The sequence below is a fragment of the Chionomys nivalis genome, chromosome 1, assembly GCF_950005125.1.
Source record: "Chionomys nivalis chromosome 1, mChiNiv1.1, whole genome shotgun sequence".
NCBI classification, from domain to species: Eukaryota; Metazoa; Chordata; class Mammalia; order Rodentia; family Cricetidae; genus Chionomys; species Chionomys nivalis.
Window position 1 is genome coordinate 120,916,728 of NC_080086.1, and position 21,734 is coordinate 120,938,461.

General features: G+C 41.1%; 1 protein-coding gene across 1 annotated transcript in view; it reads right to left on the reverse strand.

Moving 5' to 3' along the window:
* Window positions 1-21,734, reverse strand: part of Camkmt (calmodulin-lysine N-methyltransferase) — a 399,762-nt gene that overhangs the window by 262,063 nt on the left and 115,965 nt on the right. The gene's annotated exons all lie outside the window — the stretch shown is intronic.

The window sequence follows — 21,734 nt, forward strand, 5'->3', positions numbered from 1 at the left end:
CACCGGTTAAGGACAATTGAGATTAACACAAAACTTTCAAAAACATAAAGAAAACTCAAGTTACATGAATTAAGTGACAATATATAAATATATCTTGCAATTTTTTAGATATTCTAAAACTAATTATTTTCATTTTAAAACTTTACATTATACATGCTTTCCTCATCAGTCTTCCAAAACAACAAACATCGATTCTTTAATGAGTGTGTCTGTGTATGTGTGTGTTTACATGCATGCTACGGCATGTGTATGAAAGTCAGAGAATAACCCAAAAGAATTGGTTCTCTCCTTCTACCAAGTGGGTTTCTGGGATTGAATGCTGGTCTATCAGGCTTGGCGACAGTGACGTAGCCCTAAGTCATCTCCCCAGTCACATATCACCTCTTACAGAGGAATACAGAGGCATCACATGAATAAGGAGACAGTGGTGACATTTTCAAGGCTACACTGTACTGTTCGCTTTGATTCTTCATGGTGTGGCCATAATCAGGATCTATCCGCCATGATTCTACACCTGCCATTCCTCCATCCGGTTCTTTCTTGGGCATCAACTCCAGGATGACGAATGAAAAAACATAATGAAATAAGACAGAGCCCTCCCTCACCCAGTTTCAAAGACCCAAAGGCTAGCGATGCAGTGCTAAATACCACAGGCCTTAGAGCTCTGATTGCAAGAGCCTCAGAGTTGAAAGAGCCCAGACAAGCTGAGGAAACATTTCCTGGGGAAGCTTTTCAATTTTCCACTACAGTAATCATAATTCGATTTAAATCTTCCTTGCACGACAAAGCGTCTTTCTCTTTCAGCAATTAGCACTATGTGTTGAGTAACCCTAAACTCTCTTCTTTCAAATGACACATTCTCTTGTACAACTAAATTACTACAGGACACAGACTTCTCAAAATACTTCTCTTTTTCAAGAAGTGATCCAGTTTATTGGGATACACTGTTACCTAAGAGCATAAAGATGCTCCAGGAGAGTTCTCTGTTACACTCCTGTGCTATCCTGTGACTCGGGCACCTTAATAAACGAGAGGGGCAGGCAGTGTGGACCATGAACCCACTAACTACTACTCAGAGAACAGAGCATCTTCCTCTTGCCAAAACAGGAGTCTGTTCTACAGGCTCTAGAAAAAAGGTTCTAATTATTCCTAAACAAAACTTCCAAAGTATAGAAAAGGAAACTACCATAAAAAATATAGAGGTATATCCCCTAGTAAAACAGCTGTCTGTTGTTGGGGAGAATTATTAACCAACCTTTTATTGATGGTTATGAAATTTCCCTTATTGTTCAGTGTAAAGGAAAGATGAAGCAGCCAGGCAGTGGTGGCGCTCACCTTCAATCCTAGCACTCGGGAAGCAGAGGCAGGCGGATCTCTGTAAGTTCGAGGCTAACCTGATCCAGGACAGCAAAACAGCAAAACCCTGTCTTGAAAAACAAAGGGGAAGAAGAAAAAGAAGAAAGATGAAGCATCCACATCATTAACTATGTTTAATAACCTGAGTTTGTGCCTCCACATGCCACCCCCCAGCATCCTGAGCTTACACACGCCACCCAGGAATGATGTCACTAGCTTCACTGTCACCTAAATTGAAACTTTGTGGTTGTAGAAAAGCTAGACTCAGATAATAAGTCACTTCTTCAAGGTCACGTTCTTTTTTTTTTTTTTTTTTTTTTGTTTGTTTGTTTGTTTTTTGAGACAGGGTTTCTCTGTGGTTTTGGAGCCTGTCCTGGAACTAGCTCTTGTAGACCAGGCTGGCCTCGAACTCCCAGAGATCCGCCTGCCTCTGCCTCCCGAGTGCTGGGATTAAAGGCGTGCGCCACCACCGCCCGGCCAAGGTCACGTTCTTAATTAGAGACAAAGCAGATATAGTGCTCATGTCTGCTGAGTCCTCAGAATGGTCAACAAAAAGAACTGTCCTGTGCCCCAAAGAACAAAAACACAACCCATTCTACTGCCCTGAAATTCTCTAACGTGTTTATTAATTCAAAAGAATCCATCATTTTGAATTGTATCTTAACATTGAAAAGCTTCTATTTTTCTGTGCTGGTCTTTAAATGTTACCAACATTTCACATTCTACACAGCCACTACCCTTTAGTAATACATAATTTCAAAGTTTGAAGGGGGGTTGCTGGAGAAATGGCTCAACAATTAAGAACCCCAGAGGGCTGGGGTTCGAGTCCCAGCACCCATATGACGGCTTAGAACTATCTGTAACTCCAGTCCCATCGATGCGACAATGTCTTCTGTTCTCTTTGGGAACTTCACATTCATGGGGCACATACATACAAACAAAACACTCAAACACACAGAAAAAAAATTTAGAAAAAAAATTGATTCATGGACAGGTAAAATGGCTCAGCAGATAAATTTGGAAAACTGAGTTTTATTCCTAGAACCTACTTAAAGGTGAAAAAAAAAGAAATAACCCACAAAGTTATCCTGTGATTACCGCACACTTATCTGTACATATCACGCGTGCATGTGCAGGAGCGCGCACACACACACACCACACACACACACACACATACACCAATAATATATTTTTAATTTGGACCAAATCCTAGAAACTGGGTATGTTTAAAATTTTATATAAAAGAAAAAAGAAAAAGTGAAATGTTCTCTCTCTCCCTCTCTCCCCTCCTTCCCTCGCTGCCAGCTATGCATGAAAGAAATATATTAAAATACTCCTTGTAGAATTTGAGGCAGACACAATTCAAAGGACAATGCTAAATGCAAGTCACCAAGACTTGGCATTTCCATGACCTAAGCTTGTGGTATATTGTACCTCCCCTTCGCGCCTACTGCCATCCAGGAGTAAACCCTAAGGGAGTTGTTTTGAGTGAGGGTTTCTGTATGTCTCTTTGAATAGGAATACAAAGTGACAGAAAAATAACTCAAAATTGCTATAAAATGAATGGCGTTTCCAAATGCGCCAGCAAACAACATGCACTTTAATGTAACACATTTCTTCTTATTTGGCAGTAAGTTAAAACATATGTTGTTTGAAGTTTATATAAAATGGATGAAAAGGTGTTATTTGTGTTAAAAATGAAACCAAATTACTAAGTGGTTTAAAATCCATGGCTTTTATTATCCAAATGTAGCCAGTTAAAAGTAATGTCACTTGAAGAGTAAAAATAAATTAGGGTTAAAAGTTACTGGTTTGCTTGATTTTTTTCTGTTGTTGTTGTTAGGTTTTTTGTTTTGTTTTTTATGAAGGAAATAAACAAAGTAAAAACCTTCAAAAATATGCACTTAGTCATTACAATTTCACAATTTTCTTTAATCCAAGTCCAAAAAATAAACAACAAAGAAATTTAGTTGCCTCTTAACATCAAGTACATTTTTTTTTCTCCCTGAAGCCTTGTTCTTCTGTGAATTAGCAAAAGAAGAGTTGTCAAAAGCTTAGTCATACTTCAAAAGCACAAAATCTATGGGAACAGGTAAATCAAGTGGTCAAAACATCCTCATCAACTTCCCGTCAACTCAGGAGGGGTCACCTGGGGAAGAACAGAAGGTTGCTGCAGCGACCAACCCGCTTCCTCCATTGACTAGCACATCCCAGAACAAAGAGAACAACACTGCCAAGTTATTTCAACTCCAGAGACGGAGCTGTTCCAATGGGTTGGAGGAGGAGATGCTGAGAACTAAAACTTCAGAACAGAAGTTTTGAACAGTATGTCCAAGGTATATAGTCATGGAGAGCCTGGCATAGAAGGCTTTCTACTAAGAGAACTCTGAATTATTAGGACCTAAGTCTCTTTTCTTTCCCCTCCCCTCCCCCTTACAAGGACAAAACTGCAAAGCTGTCCTCTGATCTCCACACGGCCATGCATACACAGCTAGCCATACATTCATATAATGATTTTTTTTTTCAGTTCGGAACAAATCCTGAAGAATATGAAAGAGGAAAGAGATGAAAAAGGTATAAAAGCAGAGTTTCAGCACCCTTTTAAGATTTGGAAAGTTTTAATTGTTTTGTTTGTATTTTCTGAGAACTACATTATCCTCGGTAGCCCAGGCTGCCTTAGACTTTTCATCTCTCTAATCTAGTCAATCACCTAACTAAAAGAAATAAAATCAACAAAATATGCTCTGACACAATAAATCTATGAAGGGATTACTAAAGCCTTGAAGCAAAGCTTCTGTCCTGATGTACTCTTTAGAAGACTATGCCCTACTCCCGTTACTGAGTATTAAATATAGTTTCATCAACTGCATCCTTATCACTGGTACAGAGGAGGGACCAACCCATGAGGAAAATCATCTGTGCAGGAAGTCCAGGAGAGATTGAGCAAGGGAAGTCACCACAGTAGTGCTCAGGAAGGTTGGCCAAACACACTCTAGGAAGCACAACACCTTAGTTACATCGTTATAATTGCTAAAAGAATTTTAGAACATACTCATTTTCTAGAAGTGAGAACAATTTAAAAATTTGGGTTCTTTAGAAGTTCTGAAGTCTAACAGTGTCCAGGCTGAAACAATTATTAGCCATCAAGAAACAGAAAAACCAATGTAATTTATGTTTACGGAAGTTGGTAACAACTTTCACAGTAGATAAAGTACTAATCATGGGCTGAATTTCATTTTCAAATATGGTTTGCTTCTGTGCACTTCATATTTCTTACATGTCTGCACCTACATTGAAATGAAACGTAAATGCTCCGTAAGCAACACACTTTCACCCTCACACAGTTGCTCTGAATTCATCTTCATCCTTCTCTCTCTTTCCCTCTGTCCTTTAAAATTAAATGAACAAGAAATCGTATTTAGGATCCAGATGGAGCAGCCACCAAATCCAAACTAATGTAGTACATTTCAAAAATTTAGTCAACTTGAATCTGGATTTAAGGTAGATCAGTAATGTTACTAGAACTCTAACCACTTAATTTAAAACACACAGAGAGAGAGAGAGACAGAGACAGAGACAGAGAGAGAGAGAAAGAGAGAGAGAGAGACAGACAGAGAGAGAGAGAGAGAGAGAGAGAGAGGAGAGAAAGAAAGAATGTCTAAATGTCACACTGTAAAAGTTCAAGCTTTTGTTGTAAACTTAGTGATGATGCCAAGAACTGCTCTCTTCTCACAAACTCTAAGGCACTTAGCTAGCAATGCAACAGGGTAAGACACCAATGGGGAAGCAGTGAGTGTGAGGAGATAACATCACAGGGGGAAGGGGAGTGGCTGGACCAAACCTTCCAGTCACAGAGGACATCACAAAGAGGGTGCAGTCACAAGAGACACACAGACAAGGTTGCAATCCTTGTCACCTATCACAGAGCTCTGTGAATTAATAATTTTATAAACTGCAATTATGCTATTAATAGCTCAATCAAATTGCTTTTTGGATTAAAATAAATTATTTATTAAACTTTTAATTCAGTGCTGAGTGTAGTAACACAAGACTGTAATCCCCCTTAGCATGCACAAGGAAGTGGGGCAATGGTGAGTCTGAAGCTACCCTGTGCTACAGAAAGTAACTGAGTTCTCAAAAGTACAAAATAATTAAAGCATTAAAAATATTTAAAAGCTTTTATAGCTTTTTTTTTTTACATCTTTCTCATTTAAAAAATATGCTAGAAACTAAATGGAATACCACAGCTCAAGGCATGGCGGGAGTGTCCTGCTGTTCTACCCAAGAAGGACTGAGTATTTTACCATTCACATTTAAGTTTCTAGTACATGATGATAATTAGAAAACACATCAATTTTCAACTGTACTGGTTTCACTTGCTTTGGATTTTCCCTGATTCTCTAACATACCTTATATGACCTAGACTGGTCCACCCCTGATATCTCCATCAGCTGTCCACATATTCCTGGCCTTGTCCCAGCTGCTGGCATACCCCCTATTTACTTACCTTTCTTAGCATCATCACCACTGTTTTCTTCTATTCATTTACTCTTTCGGACTGTTTTCTTCTAAATATTTTATAAAGACAGGGTTGTGTTTGTGTAGCTCAGCCAGTAGCGTGCTTGCTTGGCATGCATGAAGCAATGTGTTCAGTGCCCAGCACCGTACAAACCTGCTGTGGCAGCGCATGCCTGCAACCCCAGCACATCAGAGGAGGAAGCAGAGGAATCAGAAGTTCAAAGTCATCCTTAGCTACAGAACAAATTCAAGGACAGTCTTGAATATATGAAACCCTGTCTCAAAAGGAGGGGGAAGAGGAAGTGGAAAAAAAGGGGAAAGGAGGAAGACAAGAAGAGGGAGGAAAAAGAGGAGGGAGGAAGAGGAAAAGGGAGTGGATATAGAAGGAAAAGAGAAGAGTGAAGAAGAGATGGAGGAGGAGGAGGAGGAGGAGGAGGAGGAGGAGGAGGAGGAGGAGGAGGAGGAGGAGGAGGAGGAGGAGGAGGAGGAGGAGAAAAGAAGGAAAAGGAGTCCAGTGACAATGACTACAGTAAAGCCGAATTTGGATTTCACTGAAACTTAGGTTCGAGTGAGGAGAAATTAAACTAAAAATACTGCTCAGCTAGGAAAACAATACACTCAGAACGCAGGCTGCAATGCTCATGTGCTCAGAATTAGAAGTGCTTCTACGGGAAGATGAATTTTCAGAGCTTTTAGTTTCTAGAAAAATCAGTAAACTATTAATGTCAAAAATTAAAAGAATGGTTTTGGAACAGTCTGATCATGAGTACTAGCCTGAAGATTTTGCCTTTTCAGCCAACATTATTTGTATGAAATAGTAATCCCCATATTTCTCTGCACTGAGAGCAAACTATAATGCTACAACTAGATGTTGTAACCAGTATGAGGAGCTAGCTATGAAATATTGACCCAGTCTACGTGGACATGCAACGAGACAGAGAGCTACTGCCTTGAAAGGCTTTTGAAATTTTATTTTCAATTGGATTTTTCTTATTCTTTTCACAGTAATCCGATTTGTCTAATATTTCACCTTTTTATTCTATTCTGTTATTCAGTTTTCAAAGCATAGACGCCACAATTGCAGCTTCTCATAGCGAGTAGTTTTTAAAGTTTTCTTTCCCTGTCAGTTTTAATCAGAGTATTATAACCCACTATTGCATCTCATGAATTCATTTTGGAGGTCTGCCACAACGTCATAAAGTGAAAAGTATTCCATGGATTAATAAATCTGAAAACCCTAAGACTAGAGCAAGAATAAAAACCTTCCTGATCCTGTGAAAACAACTCAGTCAGGTAAGTGCTTGGCACGTGATGACCTGAGTTCACTGCCCAGAACCCCGCATCAAAAAAAAAAAAAAAACCTGATGTGGGGGTGCTCAGTGCAATCCCAGCCCTAGGGAGACATAGACAGGTGGATCCCAGGGGCCCATTGGACAACTAATCTTGCCTCTTTGAGGGCTCTATGTCAGTGAGAGACTCATCTCAAAAATCAGGGTGAATGGCTCATACGTAATGATACTCACAGTTGTCTTCCAGCCTCCACAAATGCATGTACACCTGCTCACAAACACAGACACATATGCATGAGTACACACATACACACTCACACAAAACCTTACAAAACTAAATAGTACAGACAAAAAGCATGCCTGTTGACACTTGTTTAAATTTAGAAAAATAAGCCCATGTTATGTGACTTTAAAAATATTTAAAATTTGCTTAATAATACTAATAGCTTTCTAATTTATAGCTTGAGTTGAAGAAATGAGTCTAGATTTCATAGCAACACAAACATTACAATAAGTTATTAATAACATACTCAACTATTACTGAATCACATACTTGCAATTTAAACACTTTATAGTCCTTAAAGCAGACATTAACACATGACTTATGTCCTGGGGAGACCTGTTACCGATAGGACTGGTCTGGGGACTAGGTCTTGCGCCATCCTTCCGTGTGTCTAAAATGCTTCTCACACGGTTCCATAGGAAAAGGTTCAATCTTCAGACTCTCTCACGTGCTAAGGACACTTACAGACCTGGGGGACTATGAAGCAGAACTAAAACCAAGAGCATAACGGACACACAGAAGAGCATGTGCGCAGATATGAAAATACTCCTGTGGAAAGAGAGTCCCTTCATTGAGGAAGACATGGCACCTGAGCCTTTAGCCAAAGGGACAGCTGAAGCCAGAGGAACACTGCTGTCCTGGGAACATTGAGGGTCCCAGATTGAGAAGCCCCATGGTCCTTGCCCACCCAGTAAAAAGAGAGGATGATGAAATTCGAGGACCTCTATCCATTTCACGTGTTTCATTCCAGGACACAGATGGTGTCTGTGATTGCCTTCATATAATAGCCAAGACAACAAAAAGAACTACATTTGTAACTGGGCGGTGGTGGTGCATGCCTTTATTTTCAGCACTCCGGAGGCAGAGACAGGTGAATCTCTGTGAGTTCAAGGCTAGTCTGGTCTACAGAGTGAGTTCCAGGACAGGCTACAAGTTCCAAAGCTATAGAGAAATTGTGTCTCAACAAAACAAAAAACAAAACAACAAAAACAAAAATAACCTGCACTTGCCTCCACTCTGGTCATTTGGGTTGGGCGCTGGCATTAAACAGCTTATATCTGCAGTAGGATAGAGACATCGGCTCATACAAATCCAATGTCAAACCTTCATTTTTGAAAACAGTTAATTTGACAGAAGACATACCAATGTAAAAATACGACAATCAAGCCTGGCTTCTCTATTTGATTATAATTATTGCTATTGTCCAGGTTCATCTTTGTATGATAAGGAACTATCAAAACCTCAAAACATTTGATAACTATTATCTATAATGCCTTCGCTCTAAAGCTCTCTCCTAGCTGTCATGACTCAGGAACGATTTCAAATTCCTGCTGTGTCCCATGCTGTCAGGAATGAGGACTGAGTTCACATCTCCATACAGCAACCTCAAGACAAGCCCACCCTTACCTTGGGAAAAGTGAGTAATTCTGCTCCTGGGATGTCGGGTCTTTCCCATTTCTACTGTAAACTGAACTGCAGCACTGGAAGGCAAGTGCCTTCATGAGGGCTGCGCATCCCTCACCCCCAGGACAAACGAGAATTCTGTATCTTAAAATGAATAACTAAACCCAAGTACCCCATGTGTTTCGAACATCTGATTTAGGAACATTTCTCTGTATCCTTATTTCAGTAAGTACCAGACATTATTCTTGACAATGGAGTTTGAATTATAAATAAGACAATGGGTCCCTGTGAAGAGCTTATAGTGACCGGGAATACATCAAGAGTCACCAAGAAAAGCACCTGCTCCAAACTGATGCTTCAGGAAAGACTTTCTAGGAGAAGAAGCATTTGTCATCAGCACAACTAGGTCAGAGTTCACCAGCTGTCAGCTCCCTGACTGACACCCCGCCCTTTAACCATGATCAGGTTCATCCGTTCTAGCCCGCATTAATGCAGAGCCATAGTCCATAGGCCATGAAGAACGAAGGCTTCCTAACGTCAGAAACTATGATGTGTTCGTAGCTAAGTTAGCAAACATCAGTCTCATCGAAAAGCCACCTTTTCCAAATCAGAAGAAGCCCCCCTACAGCCCATTCCCACATTCTGACCTGATTTCCCCTGGTCTTTATGAGAAAGGCTTGGGAGTTAGGAGGGATCCTCATAACCTTTCTTTTTTAAAACATCTTTTTACATTTCTTTCTTTATTATGTTTCATACATATGGGTGTTTTGCCTACATTTTGCATATGTGCCACATGTATTCAGGGCCTACAGAAGCCAGAAGACAGAGGGTATCAGATCCCCTTGGAACTGGGGCTAGACAGTTGTAGCTGTTCTGTAGGTGATGAGGATCTAACCTGGATCTTCTGAAAGAGCAATCAGTGCTCTTAACCACTGAGTCATCTCTTAACGCCACCTTTTTTCTCTATTGTTGTTGTTGTTGTTGTGGTGGTGGTGGTGGTGGTGGTGGTGGTGGTGGTGGTGGTGGTGGTGGTGATGGTGGTGATGGTAGTGGTAGTGGTGGTGGTGGTGATGGTAGTGGTGGTGGTGGTGATGGTAGTGGTGATGGTGGTGATGGTGGTGGTGGTGGTGGTGGTGGTGGTGGTGGTGGTGGTGGTGGTGGTGGTGATGGTGGTGGTGGTGATGGTGGTGGTGGTGGTGATGGTAGTGGTGGTAGTGGTGGTGGTGGTGTGTGTACATGTATGTCCACACATGGCACAATATATAGAGATCAGAGGATAACTTGTAGAAGTTGATTTTCTCCATCTATCATGTAAGTCCTGTTGTGGAATAATATTTTAACCAGGCAAAGATATGTTACATTTGTTTATGCTGAGGAATATTACATTAATTATGTGAAAGTCTGTTCCATTTGTTTCTGCCGCCTTTGTTAATGATTAAAGATGTGTTAGATTTTTTTTTATGCTACATGTGTTTAATTATGTAAAGATGTGTTGCTGTTTCACCTTGCCTACCTAAGACACATGATTGGTCTAATAAAAAGTCAATAACGGGCTGGAGAGATGGCTCAGCAGTTAAGAGCATTGCCTGCTCTTCCAAAGGTCCGGAGTTCAATTCCCAGCAACCACATGGTGGCTCACAACCATCTGAAATGAGATCTGATGCCCTCTTCTGCCCTGCAGGCAGACACACAGACAGAATATTGTACACATAATAAAGAAATAAAAACAGGCACCGGAAGGAAATGCATTTAAAAAACACAAAAATATAAATAAATACATAGCCAATAGCCAGGAGAAGAATAAGCAGGGCTTGGGTGGGAGGGGGGAAGAGAATAAGCAGGAGGAGAAATCAAGGCTCTAGAGAGAAGGAAGGGACGAGAACAAAGAAGAAAGAGAGGAACATGCCTGAGACCAGAATCCAGGTAACCGACAGCCAAACATGGAGACCGCAGGAAAATAAGATGGAAGGAAGGAAAGAAGGAAGGAAGGAAGGAAGGAAGGAAGGAAGGAAGGAAGGAAGGAAGGAAGGAAGGAAGGAAGGAAGGAACCCTGAGGCAAAACATAAAGAGAAACCAATTAAAATAAGAAATAAATTACAGCCAAGCATTCAAAACTAATAACAAGTCTCTGTGTCATGATTTGGGAGCTGGCTGGTGGCCTAAAAGAAAGCCAGCTACAGCGTCCCAGGAATGAAACTCAGGTAGTCATTCCTAGTGGCAAACACCTTTGCCTGCTGGAGCTGTCTTATGAGCCCAACATCTTTCTTCTCCTCCTCCTTCTTCTCTTCCTCTCCTCCTTTTGTTTTTTGTTTTGTTTTGACTAAACTTTTTGCTGAAGTACAACACACATAGAACAGTGAAGAAATAAAGTCATGGCTGAGTGTACCATCACACAGTAAGTCCACACACAGTCCAGCTTAAGAAATGACACGTGGCCAGTATGTCTGAAGCCTTCTTTAAGTACTTTCTCTTGTACCCAGATTTTACACCACAGGTTAGTTTTTCCAACCTTGGCACTCGATAAGAATGAACTCATAAACAATGAATTTGAGGGGGAGGGCTGTTCTCTACTATTCAACAACACAGCTGTAAGATTTATCTAGGATGTAGTATACAGTTAGTTCCTCTCTCTTTCTGTCTCTCTCTCTGTCTCTCTCTCTCTGTCTCTCTCTCTGTCTCTCTCTCTCTGTCTCTCTCTCTGTCTCTCTCTCTCTAGTATTGTACTGTGTTATACAAATAAACCATAATGTGTCTATTCTAGTGTTGCTGGTCATTTGAGTTATTTCTGCTAGCCAGATCTTATGAATATTATGAATACTCTTGCATATGTCTTTTGTTGCACAAGCGCGCGTGCACACAAACACATACACACACTTCTATAGGGACTCCTATACCCGATAATGAATTGCTAGAGTACATACATATGTAGCTTTAGCAGATCTCTTTAATCAGTTTTCAAAGCAAATTTTACTACTTACAAAATAATTCATATGATATCTTAGTTACTGGACGTCTTTTTCAATAATTGGCCCTACCGATCTGTTTACTTTTAGCTCTCTGTTAGGAATGTACTGGCATTTCATCGTGGTTTTAGTGTGCATTTCCCTGGCGCCTTTTAGTTTACACTCATTCGGAGATCTCTAATCTTACTGGACCTGTGTAAGGCACACACAGTACTCTAACCTAAGTACTCAGGAGGGAACTGGGTGGTGGGGGCACACACCTATAATCCCAGGTCTCTGGAGGCAGAGGCAGGCAGATCTCTGTTAATTAAAGGCCAGCCTGATCTACAAATTGATTCCAGGACAGCCAGAGCTGTTTCACAGGGAAACCCTGTCTCACAAAAACAACAACCAAAATCCAAAAAGAAAAAAGAAAATAAAGAGTAAATAGTATGCAAGAGGATAAGGCAAGAGGACCAAAACTCGGGCTACATAGTGAGACATTGTTTCAAAAAGAACATAAAAACAAAACAAAAACAAAAACAGTGTCTTGTTACAAATCCCCCTCAACTCCATAGCTCTACAGTGAAAGCTGTGTTATGAAATAAGCTTGCAAATATACTCAGGTCTGTTTGGGGGACTCCATACTATGCTTCTAGAGCCTCAATGAACTGTGTTCATTACTGTAGTTCTCTAATAAACCTTGATATCTGATAGTGTAAATCCTCTAAGTTTCTTCTAGATTATCTTGACTAGTTTTGGTTCTTAGCATTTTCATGTAATTTTTAGGATTAATAATTAGTTTCCAGACATTAAAAAAGAACCCTTCAGTGCTATCCATCTCTGCTTTGCGGATGGCACTTCGTCGCCTCCTTCCCAGTGCCCATGGACCACGGACCAGGGTTCCTGTTAGTTGTCTGAGTTTCATAGCGCTGCTGTGCAGCAACTTCCGATTCTTAGAAACTTGCCTCAAATCCCTAGAGAGCTTGAAAGGAAACTTCTGGGAGTGTGTGTGTGCGCTAGGGATCGTAGCCAAGGCCTCAAACACGCTAAGCAGGACGCTACCACAAAGAGATAAACCCTGGCCCTCGGAAATAGACTTCTTTTTTTCTTTTTTCAAGGCAAAGTGTCTCTGTGTAGCCCTAGCTGTCCTGGAACTCACTCTGTAGAGCAGGCTGACCTCAAACTCAGACATCTACCTGCCTCTGCCTCCTAAGTGCTGAGATTAAAGACGAAAATATACTTTTTTAAACAGCAAGTACCCAGACTTATGGAGAAAAAAATGTTGTAATTATGAATATCATATACTCCCTAAATATCAGGAGACACTAACAAGTTCTGTTTATATTATCCTTCAAAATCAATGGGACAGCAGGTGAGAGGGCCCAGTGGGCAGGAGGTGGGGGAAGACGGGATGGGTAATACTTGCCATCAAATCCAATAACCTGAATTTGAGCCCTGGGACCTACATGGAAGGAGAGAAAAGACTCCCACAAGTTATGCTCTGATAACTTATAACATGATACGCATAGACTTACACACTAAATCCATCACTCAATCATCAATTTAATTAAAATCAATGGGAATCACGCTGTAGCTGAAACTTTATAATGCGAAGTTTCGAAGGGTTTCTCCTGTTTTGATTAAGCCCAGTATCTATAGAGCGGAGAGATTTCTAATGACATTGACTTGGCCCATGGTTCTGGAGGCTGAAGAGCCCAGAATCAAGAGGCTGTGTCTAGTGAAGAACTTTCTTGTTGGTTAATAACACAGCAGAGGGACCACATGGAAGAGAGCAAGTGATCAACCTGAGAGTCTTCAGCCCCTGTAGAGTAGACATTAATCCATTTGGGTTGGCGCCCTCAGAACTAAGCCCCTCCCATTGGGCCCCACCTCCTGCTGTTACGCTGAAAATGAAGTTCATAACACGGGAGGCTGGGGGAAGCGCATGCAAACCATAGCACCCAGCTTTATGTAAACATCATTTTAAATAAATCATTTGCCATATGACTTCTGTTGTTAGAGTATGACCCTTTCCCTTCGAATCCAATAGCTTTCATGTATGTTCTTATATATGGCGTCTCCAGCTTACAACCATGTTTCAGAATTACAGTAATAAATCAGGAGTCACGAATTAGGGGTTCCAGATGAACCACACTGTGAAGAATGTACAGCTACTCGTAAACAAACTTTCTAAATATAAACAGTGATGCTGCCTATGTTTAATATAGAACATCAATTAGACAGTGAAAGGCTAACACAACTCATTCAAAATAGAAGCTGCTGAACCCCTAGTACCTTCAAAATAATAATGCTGGGCATTCAAGATGGCAAGCCTGGCCACCTGGGTCCAAGCCCCCGACCCCGCCCTGCCCTCTAACCTCCCCCTGTGCACTGTAGCACAAGCACACCCACATTCACAGGCGTGCGCACACACACATGCAAATGTGCATGTGCACATCACAATAGTGGCAAAATTTAAACATAACTAAAGAAATGATAATGCTTAGGACTGGGGAGATGGCTCAGCCAGCAGAGTGCCCGCTGTGCGAGCATGAGGACCTGAGTTTGGATACCCAGCACCCACATAAAAGTCAGGCATGGTGACACACGCCTATAACCCCAGCACTGGGATCCTTGGAGCTCACTGGCCAGCCAGTGTAGCCAGTGGGTGAGTTCCAGATTCAGTGAGAGACCCTGTCACATACACAAAAAAAAAAAGATAGAAAAAAAGACACCCGAGGAGGGCTCCAACATTGGTGTTCAGAGATGTACATACACACACTCACACATACACATGGATATATACACACTCACACGTACACATGATATACACACAAACACACATACACATGTACATACACACATTCACACATACACATGGATATGCATACACTCACACGTACACATGGATATACACACAAACACACGTACACATGGATATACACACACTCACACGTACACATGGATATACACACACTCACATGTACACATGGATATACACACAAACACATGTATGCACTATACAACATGAACACATAGAAAAGTAAGGCTCAGAAGTAACTGGTGGGATTTACGAGTCATCAATACATTTTGATTTTGGTTTTCTTTCTTCTGAAAGGAGTGAGGCATGATGGGACATGCCTATAATGCCAACTACAGGGAAATGAAGACAGAACCCACGTGAGCCCAGGAATCTGAGACTACTGTAGATGACATAACAAGACTTCAAGAGAAAGAAACTGGAAAGGAAAGGGGAGAAATCTATTGTTTCTCTGAAAGGCCATAACAGAGACAAACACACACACACGCACATGAGTAGACTGGGAAACTGGCCTTAAGTGCTAACCAAAAAACCCACCAATCTCAGCTCAGCTTTCTTCTCTCCACACGAATTGAGGGTTACGTATCAATGTATGAGAGCGGGCACAGGGCTGGTCAGGAACCTCTGCCATGTCCTCACGCTGCCCTGGCACGTGGCTTGCCAGCACTACCCGTCCACCTGGCTAGAGGACACGAAGCTAGAGCACTGGCAACCACGGTTCTTTCTGACACCATACGCCACTTTGTTGGAAAGGCTAAACAGACCTGAATTTTATGTACCCAGGGCTCACAAGGCCACTTTGAGGGGTCATGTGACCTGATGAACACAAAGGGGGAAAATGATCCCGTGCGGGGGACACACCTACCATGCGGATGATATGAATTTACCTTTGCAGTCTTCACTCCCTCTCTAAAGAAAGACGCATGCTCACTAGTAACCCCCATGCAAACTCTACAGAGTTTGCGGCTGGTGCAAAGAGGGCTCTCGTAGGAGGAACTTCTAGCGCTCAAACATTTGTAGAAAGCTATGCAGAGCAGAACACAGGCAAGGCAGTGGTGTCTTACACTGCACCACTCAGAATGAAAATATGATTATGAAATAACATTTAGCTGAATGTCTGTAAATATGTTTACTTAAATATACACAACACTAAATATACAGACTTTTAAAAAATTATTTATTCATGCATTTTATGTATATGAGTGTTCTATTTGCATGTATACCGGCATGACAGAAGAGGGCATGTAGTGTGGAGCGGCAGGCCGCTTCCCGGCCATGTGGAGCGGCGGGCCACTTCCCACAGCGCCCGGCTCCTGCATGGCTGCTTATGCCCCAAAATAATTACACACAAATTGTATTCTTTTAAACACTGCTTAGCCCATTAGTTTTAACCTCTTATTGGCTAGCTCTCACATATTGATCTAACCCATTTCTAATATTCTGTGTAGCACCACGAGCTGGCTTACCAGGAAAGATCTTAACCTGTGTCTGTCTGGAGTGGGAGAATCATGGCGACTGACTGACTCGGCTTCTTTCTCCCAGCATTCTGTCTGTCTACTCCACCTACCTAATTTTCTGTCCTATCAGGGCCAAGGCAGTCTCTTTATTTAACCAATGAAATTAACACAAAACAGAAGACTCTCCCCCATCAAGGGCATCAGACAGAAGAGGGATAGGTCCCATGATAAATGGCTGTGAACCACCACGTGGTTTCTGGGAATTGAACCTGGGTCCTCTGGAAGAGCAGCCAGTGCTCTTAGCTGCTAGGCCATCTTTCCAGCCCCAGGATTAATATTAACAAACTCTCACTTATCTGGAATTCAAATAATCTGAAAGCCCAATCATTACTGAGTCCATTATCATAAGTAGGCCTCTAAAACAGCAATAGAAGCTTTTCGTGGTGACCGTTTGCATTCCAGACTCAACAAGCCAACTGGGTAACGTCCTGAAGCAATTATTTTTAGTGTCCTGTCAGCTGTATCTTTGCACTCCACATGTTGAAAACATTCAGAGGAAAACACACAAACTGTGTTGAACACGCAGGTTATTTTTCTTGTCATTATCACCTAAACAATATTATCTAACAAATACATTAGGTAAGACTGAGCTCATTCAGGATAGTAAAGTCACGGGCTACTCATGTTAAGTATCAAAAGCAATCCAGAAGTGACTTGAAGTATATGATGGATATTTGGGGACAAATACAGTGCTATCTATCGAAGTGGAACTTGAGTGTGCACGGTTTGGCGTGGAGTTGGGGTGGGATGCAGAATCAATGCCACGCTAACACCCAGGGAATCGCTGTACACTGAAAATACCTCACTTACTGTACTCTAAGGCTCAAAAGGCTGTTTGCATGCACAATATCCATCTACACAGATGAATGACGTCAAACAGAAAAATTCAGTTAGAGAGGAAATGTCACTCAGCACCCATTCCTTAGAATCACAGGTTTATTACGTCTGCTGCTTCCTCGGGTTCGGGATCTGATACAGAACTTCTCCTTCACTCTCTTCCTAATCAGTCCACTGCATTCTCTCCTCTTCCTGGTTCTGATCAGAACAGCCCATCCTAAACTGGCTTCGGAAACACCAGCAACCTCCGTGAGCAACGTTTACATAATACTTTACTAAGGCTAAATTTGGGGATGTTGAATTTGAGGCAATTAAATGAAAACTCATTTTTCAATAGATCAGCAGAAATTTTAATTGCAAAGAACCACAGTTTCTAAAAATGGGTTTAAATAAGGCTAAATTAGTCAAATATCTCCATTTCTTTTCCTATCTTTATATGTTGTACTTTGATTTTTAGCTGCCCGTACAGGGTTAAGATGAATCCAGGCTTTCAGACGTTATGAGACTTAATGAACGCCCTTTCATTCATCAAAATGATTTTACTTTCCAAATAAACATCAGGGAATAGCTGTTAAAAAAAAAAAGGCATGTAAGTTCACCGAAGGATATTTAGCATTTTGCTAAAATAATTTTTAAAATTTACATACTAAAACAAGATGATCACATCTAGATCACATCTGAATGTGTTCACAATTTAACATACACTAAAATGACTCCACCACAGTGTTCTAAAAGAGCACGTGGGGTGTCCGCCGTGGCCTGCTGCCGTTCGGCGGACTGAGATAATTGCAAGCGGAGATGCTTGGTGGCAGACAACCTGAAGGCCCCGCTTTAGAGGGTGAGCTCAGTGTTTACTATTCAAATATGCCAAAAAAATCCAGCAAGGACTAAAAATTGCATATTATTAAATTGTCACTATTCCCTCAAAAACATTGTTTGAATATTTAACATAAAAAGTATTCAAAAAATTGACTTTTTGCTCAGTAGTTACTGTAAAAACACTATTTCTTAAGTAGCATACAGCACTACCGAATAGCTGTCTAGATATAACTGCTTGGAGCATATAAAATTCTTAGAGACCATCTCTGTTTTTATTGCCCTGCTTTCTTTCATATACACCAGACAGAGGACATATACAGGATTAAGCCATTGCTAATTAAATACAAGCCATTCTGACCAGTTGAATAATTGCTATGGTCTATAGATGATAGGCAGGTTTAGGGACGCACCCTGTTCTTAAGAGACACAAATGTTTACAACTTGAAAACCTGTGTTTCCTTTATCTACAGGAACTACACGTATGCATCTCTGTGTGTTGTGTATATAGTACACGTGAATATGTGTGCTTTCATTTGAAATAGTTTGATGCCCTATTTACTTAATAGAAATAGACTAGTTCTAAAACCTAAAATTCAGGAAAGTTCAAAAATGCATGTGACTGATAAAAATAGATGAGCTCCAAAGAATAACAATTCGAGATAGTCCCTTCAAAATATAAAAGAATGTGCATGTATTTCAGCCGCGCTGTTCTTCTGCTATCCCAACGTGATAAATAAACAAACAGAGCCTAGTCTTTTCTAAATTTAAAAAATTAGGATTCTCAGATTTTCATATTAATTTGAATAAATTATCGTGTTAAGGTTTCTGGATGATTAATTTGAATAATAAGACAGTGGTTGCTACTGAATTTCTGGGGGAAAAAAAAACACAGCATTTTGAAGGTAAGCTATTTTGACTTGAATAAAAAAAAAGGTTCACTTAAGAATGCAACTCTCTGAATTAAAACAATTAACAGGGAATACATTTTAGGCAGTCACTTTTACCGTTAAAATGAACCACCACCCCACACTCCCTACACCTACATTTGAATAGGGGAAGGGTTTGTGTGTACGCACATGGAAGAGCCCAAAAGGTGTGCTGCTCCAAGGCCGCCGCTGCCTCAGTTCTGAGTCGTCGATCAGAAGCCACGGCATTATTCAAAACCCCTTCTTATTAAAGACAGTTGCAAAACCACTCTTTCATAGGTGCTACAATTTGGTTCAATCCTCCCAGAAGGTGAATGGCGCTGTTAAACCATTAACCACTCAGCTACGAAGCTTGAGGGAAATTAGGCTCACACAGAAGGCAGCAGCAGTCAAAATTAACAATGGATTATTCTTGTAATTAGGGCACCGGGAGGGGGAAAGAAAAGGGGAGAAAGAAGTTAGCACAGCTTTCCCTCAGATAACCCAAAGACTCCGACTTTCTAATACAGCGCCGCAAAATTGATGGCTGTTAACGGTTGTTTGGGGGGCACCATTTCAAACACAAAATGGAACTTACAAAAAAAAAAAAAAAGATAAGCTACTTAAATCTTAAAAAGGAAAGTAAAAACTAATGGTAATTTTCTCATGTATCACATTTCAAAGAAGAGCCCTTACTGTATAAAGATCCCATGAGTTCATGACAGCTTTATTCTCGGAGCCACAGACCCAGCTATTGTTTAGGCTCTGAAACTGTGGGAGCTGCTGCCACCTATTGGACAAGAGCTGCAATGGCAGTGTTTTACTCAGCAATCTCTAGTGGGGACAGAAATGTCCTGAATGTGTAAGCACTTTTCTTAACAGCAGGTGGCCTCACTTTGGCTACAGATTTACCTAAAAGACGTTGGTTTAAAAGCTTTTTCGTGTTTTGTAAAATAAACTCCAACTTCTGCTTGAATCTAGTTGCTAGGTGATTTGTGATAGAAAAGAAGAAAAAGAAAAAAGACTTGAACTCTGCAAAATTCATGACCATACACAGTTTCACAAAGTCTATCCCAAGTTGCTAATCTGATCCCACTCAGATTCATTCTGTACCAACCCGACCAGAAAAGACAGCTGTATTCTGCTGAGACTCTACACGGAGGTGGGGGCAGGGCAGGACTTGGGGAACGGTGTTTATTGGGTGTAAAATGTCTGGTATCACAATTACTCCCTTTTTCTATAATTCATTTTTTTGTGGTAGTGAAGGCAGAGTTGACCTCTTCATGAGGCCTCCTTAAGTAACAAAAGGCAAGTTTATACATCCTAAGGACAGAAGGCATAGGGAGGAGCCACAAACGCAAGCCTTTGTCGATAGTGACACGTGTTGAAGAGGCCGGCATAATTTTTTTTAAAAAGAAAAGCAGTTCGCTTCTTTATCTTCTCATTGTAGCCACCAAATGACAGAAATGACCCTTTCCCTTTGGCTGCCTCTTGTAGCTATTAAAATAGCGAACAGTTTCGTAGTTTCACAGATTTAAACACTTTAAATGCTAGCTATACGGTGCTGCAAAGGACAAAAATGAAGGGTTTACCATCTCCGAAGGACAACACAATAACGCCTAGAAACAAAGCAGAAGCCCTCGTAACAGGCAGCCATTCAGTCCGAGTCGGAAATGAATATTGTCCATGGCGCAGCTATGAACACACCGTCCACGCTGAATCCTGAGCCACTGCCTTACTACAGCCAATGACAAAAGCCAGTAACAAGCAAATAACACATACATGTCAACACACACACATCATCCACGCTGAATCCTGAGCCGCTGCCTTACAAAAGCCAGTAACAAGCAAATAACACACACACCACACAAAACAAAAACACAACCTATAGGTTTAGGACAGATCAAGGAAAGACAAAATAATACCCCATCCTAATTATGAAAAGGCAAATACAATTATTCTCAAAAGTTCACTATCCCTGAAATACCAGGTGAAGACTGAAAAATTTACTGGACACGGTGGCTTACATCTATAATGTCAGCACTCAGAGGTCAAGGCAGGATAGCCAAGGGCTTGAGGCCAGCAGGGCTACAGTCAGTGGCAAGCTGGCCAGGGCTAATGTATGAGGCACTGTTTTGGTGGCAGCAGTGGTGAGAGATGTTGCCAACATTCCAAATGTTTATCATCTTTCTATAGAAGAAATTTGGGGTATGTTTTTTCAAGTAGTGTTCAGATCTTTGAGAAATCGCAGCTTCCTAGAAAATATTTAACCACAGTTTAATCTTACATGTCAAATCTATTGGGTTTAGATGCATACTTTTAAGGCCATTGTCACCGAAGTAAGTTGTCACTGCAGCCTTATATAGGTTGTTTGCTGTCAAGGACGGTGTATGGAGAAAATACCATTGGTCTCCAGCTGTGACATAACTGTTATCACCAGGCTTAGCCCATTCCTCATGTCAAGATGATAATAATTTTTAGATCTATCATCTTAAGACAAATCATGACGTGTCTGGCCCAGCACTGTCTTCAAGAGACTATTCTGTATTCTAGTGGACTTTACACACCTCTTATCACTTAATTAATTAAAGGCAGCTAGACAAGGTAGAAGACAAAGGTGCTCAAGCACAAATCCAGGACCCGGAACACCCGGCCTTCCACTCGCATCTCTGCTGTGCAGTTTTATACTTCCCCCAGTTCCCTATACGAGCTGCTTCTAGATGGTTCAGTGGATCATTGAAGTTCAGGGGCTTCAGCTTTAAATTATTTGCATCAACTTCCAAAACAAGGCAAAGAAATACGAAGCTAAAATTTTTATCATCAGGGCTGAGCATAGTTCTTTGATGTGTCTGTGTAAGCTGAGGCACTGTCTTGACACTAACGCACCAGCACACAACTACACGGCAATGCTAGGTGGTACCAAACTTCACAGTGGCTTCATAGCATTGCCTGTGCTCTGTTAGAGCAAATCTTCAGGCTGCTATTAATAATCCCATTACGATCGGGCGGTGGTGATGCACGCCTTTAATCCCAAAACTCG